Source organism: Bos grunniens, chromosome 16, assembly GCF_055505025.1.
Source record: "Bos grunniens cultivar Pamir isolate PY7600 chromosome 16, Bosgru_T2T1.0, whole genome shotgun sequence".
NCBI classification, from domain to species: Eukaryota; Metazoa; Chordata; class Mammalia; order Artiodactyla; family Bovidae; genus Bos; species Bos grunniens.
Window position 1 is genome coordinate 63,224,780 of NC_141180.1, and position 13,328 is coordinate 63,238,107.

The window sequence follows — 13,328 nt, forward strand, 5'->3', positions numbered from 1 at the left end:
TGTGTCTGACTCTGTGTGACACTATGGACAGCAGCCCACCAGGCTCCTCTGTCCACAGGATTCTCTAGGCAAGAATACTGGAGTGGGTTGCCATTGCCTTCTCCTGCCTAAGGGCTGGTCTTACAATATTAAATGAAAGAAAGTATTCTCAGATCTCATGGGTTTAGAAGCTTACATGAATGAATAAAGTTGAATGGGCATACACACTGAGGAAACCAGAAGGGAAAGAGACACGTGTACCCCAATGTTCATCACAGCACTGTTTATAATAGCCAGGACATGGAAGCAACCTAGATGTCCATCAGCAGATGAATGGATAAGATAGCTATGGTACATATACACAATGGAGTATTACTCAGTCATTAAAAAGAATACATTTGAATCAGTTCTAATGAGGTGGATGAAACTGGAGCCTATTATACAGAGTGAAGTAAGCCAGAAAGAAAAACACCAATACAGTATACTAACATATATATATGGAATTTAGAAAGATGGTAACAATAACCCTGTGTACGAGACAGCAAAAGAGACACTGATGTATAGAACAGTCTTATGGACTCTGTAGGGGAGGGAGAGGGTGGGAAGATTTGGGAGAATGGCATTGAAACATGTAAAATATCATGTAAGAAACGAGTTGCCAGTCCAGGTTCGATGCACGATACTGGATGCTTGGGGCTAGTGCACTGGGACGACCCAGAGGGATGGTATGGGGAGGGAGGAGGGAGGAGGGTTCAGGATGGGGAACACATGTATACCTGTGGCGGATTCATTTTGATATTTGGCAAAACTAATATAATTATGTAAAGTTTAAAAATAAAATAAAATAGTAAGTATACAAAAAAAATAATAATTCATATCATTTTTCTCTATGAAAGTATTTAGGGACCAACTGTATTAAATATAATACAATGAATGGTTGAGAATTTCATCTCTTGCATTTTGAAACTAACATTGTTTTCTAAAAATGAAAGAGAAAAGAATGTTACATAACCAAAGCAGAGTGACCCTTTGTTAGTTAACCTAGCTTATAATGGAGTAGCCAAATTAGAGGCCCAAGAGTACTGTTAAATTTAAGAACTAAGATTCCAGCTGCCAATACTCTGTCAAGAATCCAGATGGTGCTTTTGGAAGAACACATTTTCAGTAATTTGGCATCATTTAATTCCATCATTAGTGAAGAGAGAGCTTCATAAATTGAGTGGATTGTGTTATACCAAGAGTTTTAATGTATTTATTTTCACCATATTGAAACTATAAAAAATAGGAATATGTATATTTAAGATGAAATAACTTTGTTAGAAAAGTTATTATGTGTTAGTCTTGAAATGACTTCCTTTGAAACTTACTGAATTTCATGAAGGCAAATGTTTCATCGTATTGATCACTGTGTCCAGAATTTTGAGCTTCTTTTTCATTGCCGTTTAACATAGCCAAATATTCTTTCAAATGGGTGATCCAGTCCTAGGAATATGGGAGCAATGACTGAATCAGTACAATTTGGGGTAAAGTCAGTGTAGTCCTGTTGTGATCCTATCCAAGCATCGCTTATTGATCTCCCTTTTTTGTTCTCTTTGAAACGCCTGAAGCTCTGAATTCCAGCTGGAATTTCTACTCCTTTCAAGCTGCCTTGATCACAGTGTTCTTCAGAATGTCAAAGTGCTCCCACAAATCTCTAGCTGCCTGTTTTTTTTATTACTCACTGTTTACTTAATTTTTATTGAAGGATTCCAAACTCCAGAAACTCAATTTTCAATCCACTGTGATACATTTTTTTTCTGTGGGTCTGTGTTACTCATTGAACAATTTTTGTCATGCATCTAAACAATTCTCGAAGAACTGTGCCAATAAATGGCTTAAATAAAGACATAGACAAACCATGGTGAGCTCACCTAATGCCAGAGAGCACTAAGAAGGGAAGATAATTGGCAGAATATGTCAGAACACTTGCAGCTTTCACAAGAAGCAGGCTCTGAGATGGAGAGCAGTCTGTAGGTGATTTATTAGGGAATGTTTCTGTGGCCTTCCCAGGTGGTGCTAGTGGGAAAGAACCTGCTTGCCAATGCAGGGGACCTCAGAAACACAGGTTTGATCCCTGGGTTGGGAAGATACCCTGGAGAAGGGCATGGCGACCCATTCCTGTATTCTTGCTTGGAGAATCCCATGGGCAGAGGAGCCTGGCTGGCTATAGTCCATAGGGTGGCAAAGAGTGAGACACGAATGAAGTGACTTAGCAAGCATGCATGCATCTGCGATCAATACCAGGGTAGAGAAGAGATGGAAGCAGGAGTGAGCTAAGGGGAAAATTCTGTCATGAACTCTTTTTATTAATATTTTAAGTCAATAAGAGACCCTTTTATTCAATCACATCACCAACTCAATGGACATGAGTTTGAGAAAGCTCCAGGGAAGTCTGGAGTGCTGCAGTCCATGGGGTCACAAAGAGTTGGACATGACTGAGTGACTAAACTGAACTGAACTGATTCAATCATAGTGGATTTGTATATTTACTAAAGGTGGGAGCCTCGTAAAACTCCCCTGGTATTATTTTTTTTTTTAATTGGAGTATAGTTGCTTAACAATGTTGTGTTGGTTTCTGCTGTACAAGGAAGTGAGTCCGCTATATATTTACATATATGTCCTCCGTCTTGAATCTCCCTCCCACCCTGTATCCCATCCATCTAGGTCACACACAGAGTGCTGAGCTTCCCTATGCTATACAGAAGCTTCCCACTATTTTAGACAAGGTAGTGTATTTATGTCAATACTACGCTCCCAATTCATACCCACCTCCCTTCCCTTATTCCCCATGTCCACTTGCTTCTCTGTTCCTTCCCTGCAAATAGGTTCATCAGTACCGTTTCTCTAGATCCCACAAGTATGCATTAATGTAAGATACTGGTTTTTCTGACTTCCCTCTGTATGATAAACTCTAGGTCCATTCACGTCTCTACAAATGACCCAATTTCATTATTTTTAAAGGCTAAGTAGTATTCCATTGTATATATGCACCATCTTTTCTTTATCCATTCATCTGTTGACGGACATTTAGATTGCTTCTGGCTATTGTAAATAGGGTTGCAGTGAACACTGGGGTGCATGTGTCTTTCTATTGGAGTATAGTTGCTTTACAGTGTTTGTTGGTTTCTGCTGTACAGCAAAGTGAATCAGCTATAAATATACATATATCCTTTCCTTTTTGGATTTCTTTGCCATTTAGATCACCAGATAGGATTGAATAGCGTTCCCTGTGGTGTACAGCAGCTTTTCATTGGTTACCTATTTTATGCATAGTAGTGTATACCTATCAGTCCCAACCCCTTAATCCATCCCACCCCATTGTCCTACCTTGGTAACCATCACTTTGTTCTCTACATCTGTGTCATGAACTCTTGATGGAGGTTTCGGTTGGTTCCACAAAGAGCTTGTGAGGTGGGGAGCACATTTTAAGAACTGTACCCCGTGGGGGTGAGGGACCCAGGGGTTCATATCCCCGTGTCTGGCCAGTCATTGAATTTGACTTGACGGTTGCCCGATGGCTGAGAGCTGAAGCCTTTCTTTAGCAGCATTCCTAGCAATTCTTAGTCCTAAGGGATGATCTGGTTGATGCCTGCTAGCATCTGTTCCAAACACTCCTTAGACAGTGTTATCCAGTGAGATATTCCGTTGTACTATCACTGACTGAGAGTATGCAGTAGTGCTCAGAGGGTGAGGAGAAATACATATCAGCATTATTTCACAGATTTGTTTCATGTGTATGTTTATATGCATATGTGTGTATGTGTATATATTATTATATATAATATATATATGAAAGTCACATTGTTTAACTATCACTTGTAATTGCCATTAATATGTTCAAATGAACTTATAATTTCATAATCTTGAATGAACAAGTACATATTTAAGTAGCTATAAGCACTTCATTACAAGTCTTATAAAACTTTAAAGTTGCCTCTTTGTTACTAGTTTTTCTTTATTTCTTTTTTAATTTTCTAAAACAATGTTGAAATTACCAACCAGAAATTCTGTGACATTTTTATTGTATGAAACCTTAAAAGTGATATGTAAGCTGCCATGCTCATTTAACAGTGGATTCCAGCAATCTTTCAAGTTGATATTTAGACCACCATTGGTCTCAGTTCTTTCTAAATTAGTGGCGGTCATTTTTTTTAACATGATCTGAGTTAGCGAGGAATGAGCTGGACTAAGATTACCAATTCACTTAAGACTGGCCACCAAATAGTAAACAGATGGTAACACCTTTGACTCAATATAAATCTGGGCTAGAAATCAAATAATGACTGTAAGGTAGGTATTTCTGTGCTTTTATTGAATTCGCTTAATGCCTGTTGCTTTCTAGGTACATGTTTAAGATATATATTTTTAAGTTTGGAAAATTATTAATGAAACATTAAAATGTGTTGATTTTGTTTATATATAGATATATGTGCAGTTATATCATAAAATATATATTATGCATATATATATTGCCAAAACTTAATTTTTAGAGAAGCTAAAAATAATGATTTTAGAATATGAAGCATGTATTTTTTAAATTTTGCTCTTCTTAGTGAACTTATAGATTATTAGTCAATCTATATAATGTGATTTTGGTGTGGGTGAAATTAATGATGTTAGCTTATTTTGACTCAGGATTCACAGAGTCTACATATAATCTACTTAATGTGGCAGTAGCACGTTTTTCCATTTGGACAAGGACATTATTTTCCTGTCCATTGCTATGCATTCAGCACCTAGCCCAGTGCTTGTTCAGTTGTAAGCTCAATAAATATTTGCCAAATAAATGAATAGATATATATGTGACATTTATTAAACTTGTCAATTTACACTGTATATTTCTTTACATTCTTCTTAATGATACAAAATTGACTGAAGTAATATTTGACTCTAGGACACTTTAGACAGAGGTGAGTGTATTAGGACTATATATTCTCTTGGAAAACTTATCGTTTACTGCTGGACAAATTATAAAACCAATTTTTTTTAAATGAATGTATATATGTTATTGCACAAATAGGTGCACTGTTTTCCTGGGTTTAAATAAATTTTTAAAATTAGTAGATATCTTTGAATCATTTAAAGGCATTATATTTCTTTAATATTTAAAATACTGTGTTACACATTAAAGGACACAGCGCAATGTCATTGGCGGTGTTCTTCATAATTCTTTTAAAACGTTCTAAATGATATTCTATCTGCATCATTAGGTTACTGTACAACACTGTCCTTTGAGAATATGGTTTTGCTATCATTTCTAGTAGTAATTACTTCCCGAAAAACTGTATGGGCTTATTGAAATGATTTGATGTGTGAAGGTTGAGAAGACAATGCCTGTGAACACTGTAAATAACTGCAGCTTGATCGCGTGGTGTGTTTATTTCACATAGGCTCACTCTTATAAAGTGCCGTATCTCTGAGTACTATTTTTTAAACCTCTCCAGCATTTGTAGTTTCTTCATAAAAGTCTGAAGTTTGAGATTTCTTGTAACTAAAAGTTGCTCAGCCTCAACTCTTTTGCCATTTTGAACCAGATAATTCTTTTCTTTATGGGGGCACATGGTGTTTTAGAATGTCTAGAAACATTTACTGGATGCCAATAGCATCCTCCACCTCAGTGGTGAAAACCAAAAATGTCTCCAGATATTGTCAACTGTTGCGTGGGGGCAAAGTCACCCCAGGTTGGAAACTACTGCATGACTTTCTCTTTACTGCCTGTGTGAGTGTGTGTACAGTATGATTTTCAGGGGAATATTAGTGTTTCCAAATTTTGCCAGGCTCAAAATTAAGTAATGAAATGTGCAATGTTGCCCAATCTAAAGAGAGGTGCCCCGGAGCTACCCAAAATGGGGACCAGGCACCCTGCCCAAGGGCTTTCTTGGAGAAAGAACCAGCTCTGCTTCACTACACATCACCCCAATTATCCTCCTCCCATATACTGGGAACAAGAGAAGAGAATGATCAGGTGGGTGATTTCTGCACTGATGGGAGTGCAGAGTTTGTTGCAAAAGGCTTGCTCACTCAGGAAACTGCTGCGGGGAAACCCATGAGAGCTTTTGGACTATCCGTTCTTGCAGGGGGAGGGAGTTAGTATCAGATAATAGGATATCCCTGGTGGCTCAGATGGTAAAGAATCTGCCTACAGTGCAGGAGACCTGGGTTTGATTCCTGGAGTAAGAAACCCTGGAGAAAGGAATGGCAACCCACTCCAGTACTCTTGCCTAGAGAATTTCATGGACAGAGGAGACTGGTGGGCTACAGCCCATGGGGTCACAAAGAATTTGACATAGTTGAGTGACTAACACAAACACACACGCACACACATACACAATAGGATAAATAGTCAAGGGGCTTGACCAGTCACTTACTGTTTCTGATGTTTGTCTGTTGTGCGGAAGAGTTATTTGAAGAATCTAATCTAGTATTTTTGTCTCTTTGCTAGTTTATTTCTGGATGCGTTTGTATGGTTTTCTTCTCTTCTGTGCCAATACCAAAGAGTTACCTTTCTTGATCAAGGAGTGATAGGTGTATGTTTAACTTTATAGGAAACTGCTGGAGACTTTTTCCAGAAGGCATTAAAGCCTGACTTGGTGATATCACTGTCTTCTCTCCAAACATAGTGACATCACCTTGTAAAGCTTTGGTTTCCTTCTCTCCTCTGCCTCCAGACACTGGAACAAGTAAAGCTGTAATGATGGTAGAAGAATATCTGCATATTTAAAATCAGGTATAAGATTGGAAGTGTTAAAATAGCTCAGACCAAGTTCAGTTAACAAAACTGATCAAAAGTTAGTAAAATCTGTCACAGACAACATTATAGTACAGGAAATCAAGATTTGATAAACCAAGGTATTGGGGAAAAATAAAAACTCTTCTGTATTTATGCCTTAAAGAGTTGAACCTATGAGATACTTGTTTACACAGATACACACATGCATATATACTAGTGTATTTGTGACAAAGCTCAAACATACAGTCAAAATTCAGAAATGCAGAATTAAAATGTATTTTTTTAACATATTAGCTTTGGAGCTGCCATTTCTTCTCATGGGGTAAAACCAGAAATAAACAAAACCCCACCTGATAGGCATGGCTCTTAAAATAGTTTTGTCACTTTAGGGTTAAAAGTATTATCAATTTTTTAGATGAAATTAACTCAAATTTAATATTCAACCACAACCAATTTAAGATTAATTTTTTTTCTCTCTTCTTGTTTCTTCTATGCCCAGAGTGAAGTAAGTGTAGTGTTCAGCACATCTGCATGGTCCTGATATCAATGAAGGGGCATCCAGTTGGTTCATGGAGGCCATGGGCTGTGGTCACTCCTGTTTGTACAATTGTGCTTAAGTTTTCAGTGCCAACCTCAGTCTGTGTACTGCTTAAGTCTCTGCAGCTGGAACACTGCAGGTAACTGAACTCTCAGGGAGCCCAGAGTTGCTTCCCAATAATAACCTTGACCAATACCTCCTAGCATCACTGGCAGCTCAGCTCAGCTCTGTCCTCCCTGTGGTTCCCTGACTTTAAGCTGTTTATGCATAACTTCTGATAGAGTGCCGTGCTGTGCTTAGTCACTCAGTCGTGTCCGATTCTTTGCAACTCCATGGACTGTAGCCTGCCAGACTCCTCTGTCCATGAAGATTCTCCAGGCCAGAATACTGGAGTGGTTAGCCTTTCCCTTCTCCAGGGTATTTTCCCAAGCTAGGAATCAAACCCGGGTTTCCCACATTGCAGGCGGATTCTTTACCATCTGAGCCACAGGGAAGCCTGATCGAGAGTACAGTATTGGATAAAGTTTTAATTTTCCAAAGGTATAACCCAGGCCTTTGTAGCCATGCTTTAACAAATAAAAGGTGACAACATTCTTTTTTACAGTTATTGCTAATGGCATTTGCAATTTTTCTCACATTTGAGCCCCACTTGATAAATCCCTTATATATATAACTTTTTTACATGTTTTAACCAAATAGTCATACAGACATTTTCAGGATCCATTAAAGTACTATTCCATTATTTGAACTTTTCCCCCAAAGTTTTGTTAAATCTGTCTGCCAGTCAGCACCAAATTTTGCAATGAAAGAGCATTTAGAAAATGGATTTTACAACAACCAAGGTAAGTGATGCATCAGATCAGATCAGATCAGATCAGTCGCTCTATCCTGTCTGACTCTTTGTGGCCCCATGAATCGCAGCACACCAGGCCTCCCTGTCCATCAACAACTCCCGGAGTTCACTCAGACTCACGTCCATAGAGGCAGTGATGCCATCCAACCATCTCATCCTCTGTCGTCCCCTGCTCCTCCTGCCCCCAATCCCTCCCAGCATCAGAGTCTTTTCCAATGAGTCAACTCTTCGCATGACGTGGCCAAAGTACTGGAGTTTCAGCTTTAGCATCATTCCTTCCAAAGAAATGCCAGGGCTGATCTCCCTCAGAATGGACTGGTTGGATCTCCTTGCAGTCGAAGGGACTCTCAAGAGTCTTCTCCAACACCACAGTTCAAAAGCATCAATTCTTCGGTGCTCAGCCTTCTTCACAGTCCAACTCTCACATCCATACATGACCACAGGAAAAACCATAGCCTTGACTAGATGAAACGTTGTTGGCAAAGTAATGTCTCTGCTTTTGAATATGCTATCTAGGTTGGTCATAACTTTCTTTCCAAGGAGTAAGCGTCTTTTAATTTCATGGCTGCAGTCACCATGTGTAGTGATTTTGGAGCCCAGAAAAATAAAGTCTGACACTGTTTCCACTGTTTCCCCTTCTATTTCCCGTGAAGTGATGGGACCGGATGCCATGATCTTCGTTTTCTGAATGTTGAGCTTTAAGCCAACTTTTTCACTCTCCAATTTCACTTTCAAGAGGCTTTTGAGTTCCTCTTCACTTTCTGCCATAAGGGTGGTGTCATCTGCATATCTGAGGTTATTGATATTTCTCCCGGGAATCTTGATTCCAGTTTGTGTTTCTTCCAGTCCAGCGTTTCTCATGATGTACTCTGCATATAAGTTAAATAAACAGGGTGACAATATACAGCCTTGATGAAGTCCTTTTCCTATTTGGAACCAGTCTGTTGTTCCATGTCCAGTTCTAACTGTTGTTTCCTGACCTGCATACAGATTTCTCAAGAGGCAGATCAGGTGTTCTGGTATGCCCATCTCTTTCAGAATTTTCCACATTTTATTGTGATCCACACAGTCAAAGGCTTTGGCATAGTCAATAAAGCAGAAATAGATTTTTTCTGGAACTCTCTTGCTTTTTCCATGATCCAGCGGATGTTGGCAATTTGATCTCTTATAATACACTAAGAAAATTATAACATTTATATATGAGAATTACAGCACCATTAAAAGCAAAGTAATATCTTCTTTATCATGCTACTGTTTTTCCTGAAAAAGTGATTTTTTTTTTAAGAAATGAAGTATTAGATATAGGAAATGAGGTTAGGACATGATGACTGTAATCATTTCATATTCTTTAAGCACTTATGATAATGTAATAATCAACATATAGTCAGCATTCATAATGTTAACTATTCATGAAAACAACTTTGGCATCCATCCAATTGTAAATGTAATTAGTTTGCTACTGTCCTTTAAATACAAACTAAAATCCATGTTGTGATGTTTTCCTGAGGGAAAAAAAATGTATCTTAAGTTTTTCCAAAGATAATAATCAACTCGAATATTCTTTCTACTAAGATATATGTCAAATGTTATACTTATAAATATTAAAAATAGGTTTGTTAATTTTTAAGTCATTTAATAATATCTTTGTGCTTGCTTTAGCAGTACATATACTATTAAAGAATTGGAATAATGCAGAGAAGCTTAGCATGGCTTTGTGCAAAAATAATATTCTGTCCTTTTAAGGAAAACAATGCTTCCTTGTAATTAGTAAAATTAAATAATTTAACATGTGTTAGAAAAGTCTGACTTAAAAGTTATAAGAATATATAATTCAGTTAGCTCTCTTGATAATATTTTGCTTCTTAATATAGTGAATATGGCAGTAAAGTGAGTCATACACATTTTTTGTTTCCTAGTGCATATAAGAGTTATGTTTACACGATGCAGTTGTCTACTGTATACAGTAGCATTATGTCTAAAGAAACAATGTACATATTTTAATTAAAAAGAATTTATTGCTAAAAACTGAAACCATCTGAGCCTTCAGCAAGTCCTCATAGTATTATCAAAGATCACTGATCACCATAACAATAATAATAAAAGGCTGAAATACTGAGAGAATTACTAAATATGATACGGAAACAATAAGTAAATGCTGTTGGGAAAATGGTGCTGATAGACTTGGTCAACACAAGATTGCCACAGATCTTCAATTTGTAAATTGCAATGTCTATGAGGCACAGTTAAGCAAAGTGCAATAAAATGAGATATTCCTGCAATGTTCTTTTCCATAGTTTTAATTAGTTGAAAGCACTAATTGCTGGCTTATTTATATCAGTGTTTGCTGTATAATTGTTGTGACTTATGTATATATTTGAAATTTTACACTAAAATATTTGGAAACCATTTTTGTTTACATTGAGGAAATAATCTGAGTCATTTTTGCTATGTAATGATGTTACCGTTAACTTAACAGTTTAAAACAGCACAAGTTTATTGTTTTAATGGTGAAGTATCTGGGTATGATTTAGTTGGGTTTTTTGTTTCAAGGTCTTACAAATATGTTATCATGGACATGATGGTTAGGGCTGTGGTGAAATTTGAGAAAGGTTCCATTTCCAAGTCCATAGGGCTTTTGGCAGGATTCAATTCCTTAAGGAATGTCATCCTGAAATCTGAAGTCTATGGTTACCTGCTGGAAGCCACATTCAGTTCCATATCACTTGGACTTTCTTGTAGAGCTCCTTAAATGCTGGTAAGGGTGAGAGTTAACAGAGATAAATTTTCTAGTAAGATGAAAGTCATGAGTTATGATCTTAACCTATATTTCTCTTTTGCACCAGTTTCATACTATTTTGATTAGTGTGGTTTATAGTATAGTCTGAAGTCAGGGAGTCTGATTTCCTTCAGTTCCATTTTTTCCTTTCTCTTATTGCTTTGGCTATTTGGAGTCACTTTCTTTTCCATGCCTACATAATTTTTTTTCTGTTCTAGTTCTGTGCAAAATACCATTGGTAATTTGATTGAATCTTTAGATTGCCTTGGGCAGTATAGTCATTTTGACAGTATTTAATCCTCCAGTCAAAGAACATTGTATATTTTTCCATCTATAACATATCATCAGCTTCGCCATATTCTTGGATTAGAAACAAGTCATGGGTCCCACCTGTGCTTAAGGAGAGGGGATTGCACAGGGCTTGAATACTAGGAGATAGGAAAATTGAAAGCCATGTAACAATCTCAAGCTCAATTAACATTTATTTTTCATTGGTTTTAAAGAATAGACTTTCTGTGTAATTGTTTGAAGGAATTTCATTGAATTGTTATGTTTATGTACAACTAACTCCAGCTCCCAGAGTACATACGGTTTGATGTCCATGAATATTCACTGGTGTGGTCTATGAGTTCAGCTCCATGGAATCCTGTATCTCATCTACTTTCTGGATAAAAGGGAAAAAGGATAACTTGCTTTGACTAATGATGATTGCCTGTCATGTATTGGCAGAGGGATCGTAGTCTTATTTAATCAGTATGGATATTGCAAAATTTGTCTTTTTACTTCTGACTAGAAGGAGTCAGCCTGTCAAGACAAGAAGAAATAGGAGTAGGAGAAGAGGTAGCAAGAATATGCAGAACTATACAAAAAAGATCATGACCCAGACAACCATGATGGTGTGATAACTCACCTAGAGCCAGACATGCTGGAATCCGAAGTCAAGTGGGCCATAGGAAGCATCACTACGAACAGTGCTAGTGGAGGTGTTGGAATTCCAGTTGAGCTGTTTCAAATCATAAAAGATGATGCTGTGAATGTGCTGTACTCAGTATGCCAGCAAATTTGGAAAACTCAGTAGTGGCCACAGAACTGGGAAGAGATCAGTTTTCATTCTAATCCCAAAGAAAGGCAATACCTAAGAATGTTAAAACTGTCGCAAAATTGCATTCATCTTACACACTAGCAAAGTAATGCTCAAAATTCTCCAAGCCAGGCTTCAAAAGTACATCAACTGTGGACTTCCAGATGTTCAAGCTGGATTTAGGAAAGGCAAAGGAATGAGAGATCAAATTGCCAACATCTGTTGGATCATTGAAAAAGCAAGAGAGTTCCAGAAAAAATATCTACTTCTCCTTTATTGAGTACACCAAAGCCTTGGACTGTGTGGATTACAACAAACTGTGGAATATTCTTAAAGAGATGGAAATATCACACCATCTTACCTGCCTCCTGATAAATCTGCATGCAGGTCAAGAATCAACAGTTAGAACTGGACATGGAACAACAGACTGGTTCCAAATTGGGAAAGGAGTACGTCAAGGCTGTGTATTGTCACCCTGCTTATTTAACTTATATGCAGAGAACATCATCTGAAATGCTGGGCTAGATGAAGCACAAGCTGGAATCAAGATTTCTGGGAGAAATGGCAATAACCTTAGATATGCAAATGGTACCAATGAAAATGAACTAAAGAGCCTCTTGATGAAAGTAAAAGAGGAGAGTGAAAATTTGGCTTAAAGCTCAACATTCAGAAAGCTAAGATCATGGCATCCAGTCCCATCACTTCATGGCAAATAGATGGGGAAACAATGGAAACAGTGAGAGACTTTATTTTTCGGGGCTCCAAAATCACTGCAGACGGTGACTGCAGCCATGAAATTAAAAGATGCTTGCTCCTTGGAGGAAAAGCTATGACAAAGCTAGACAGCATATTCAAAAGCAGAAACATTACTCTGCCAACAAAGTTCCACCTAGTCAAAGCTATGATTTTTCCAGTAGTCATGTAGGGATGTGAGAGTTGGACTATAAAGCTGAGCGCCAAAGAATTGATGCTTTTGAACTGTGGTGTTGGAGAAGACTCTTGAGATTCCCCTGGACTGCAAGGAGATCCAACCAGTCCATCATAAAGGAAATCAGTCCTGAATATTCATTGGAAGCACTGATGTTGAAGCTGAAACTCCAATACTTTGGCCACCTGATGTGAAGAATTGACTTATTAAAAAAGACCCTGATGCTGGGAACGATTGAAGTCAGGAGGAGAAGGGGACAACAAAGGATGAGATGGTTAGATGGTATCACAGACTCAATGAACATGAGTTTGAGCAAACTCCAGGAGTCAGTGATTGACTTGGGAAATCTGACATGCTGCAGTCAATGGGGTCGCAGAGTTTGATATGACTGAATGACTGAACTG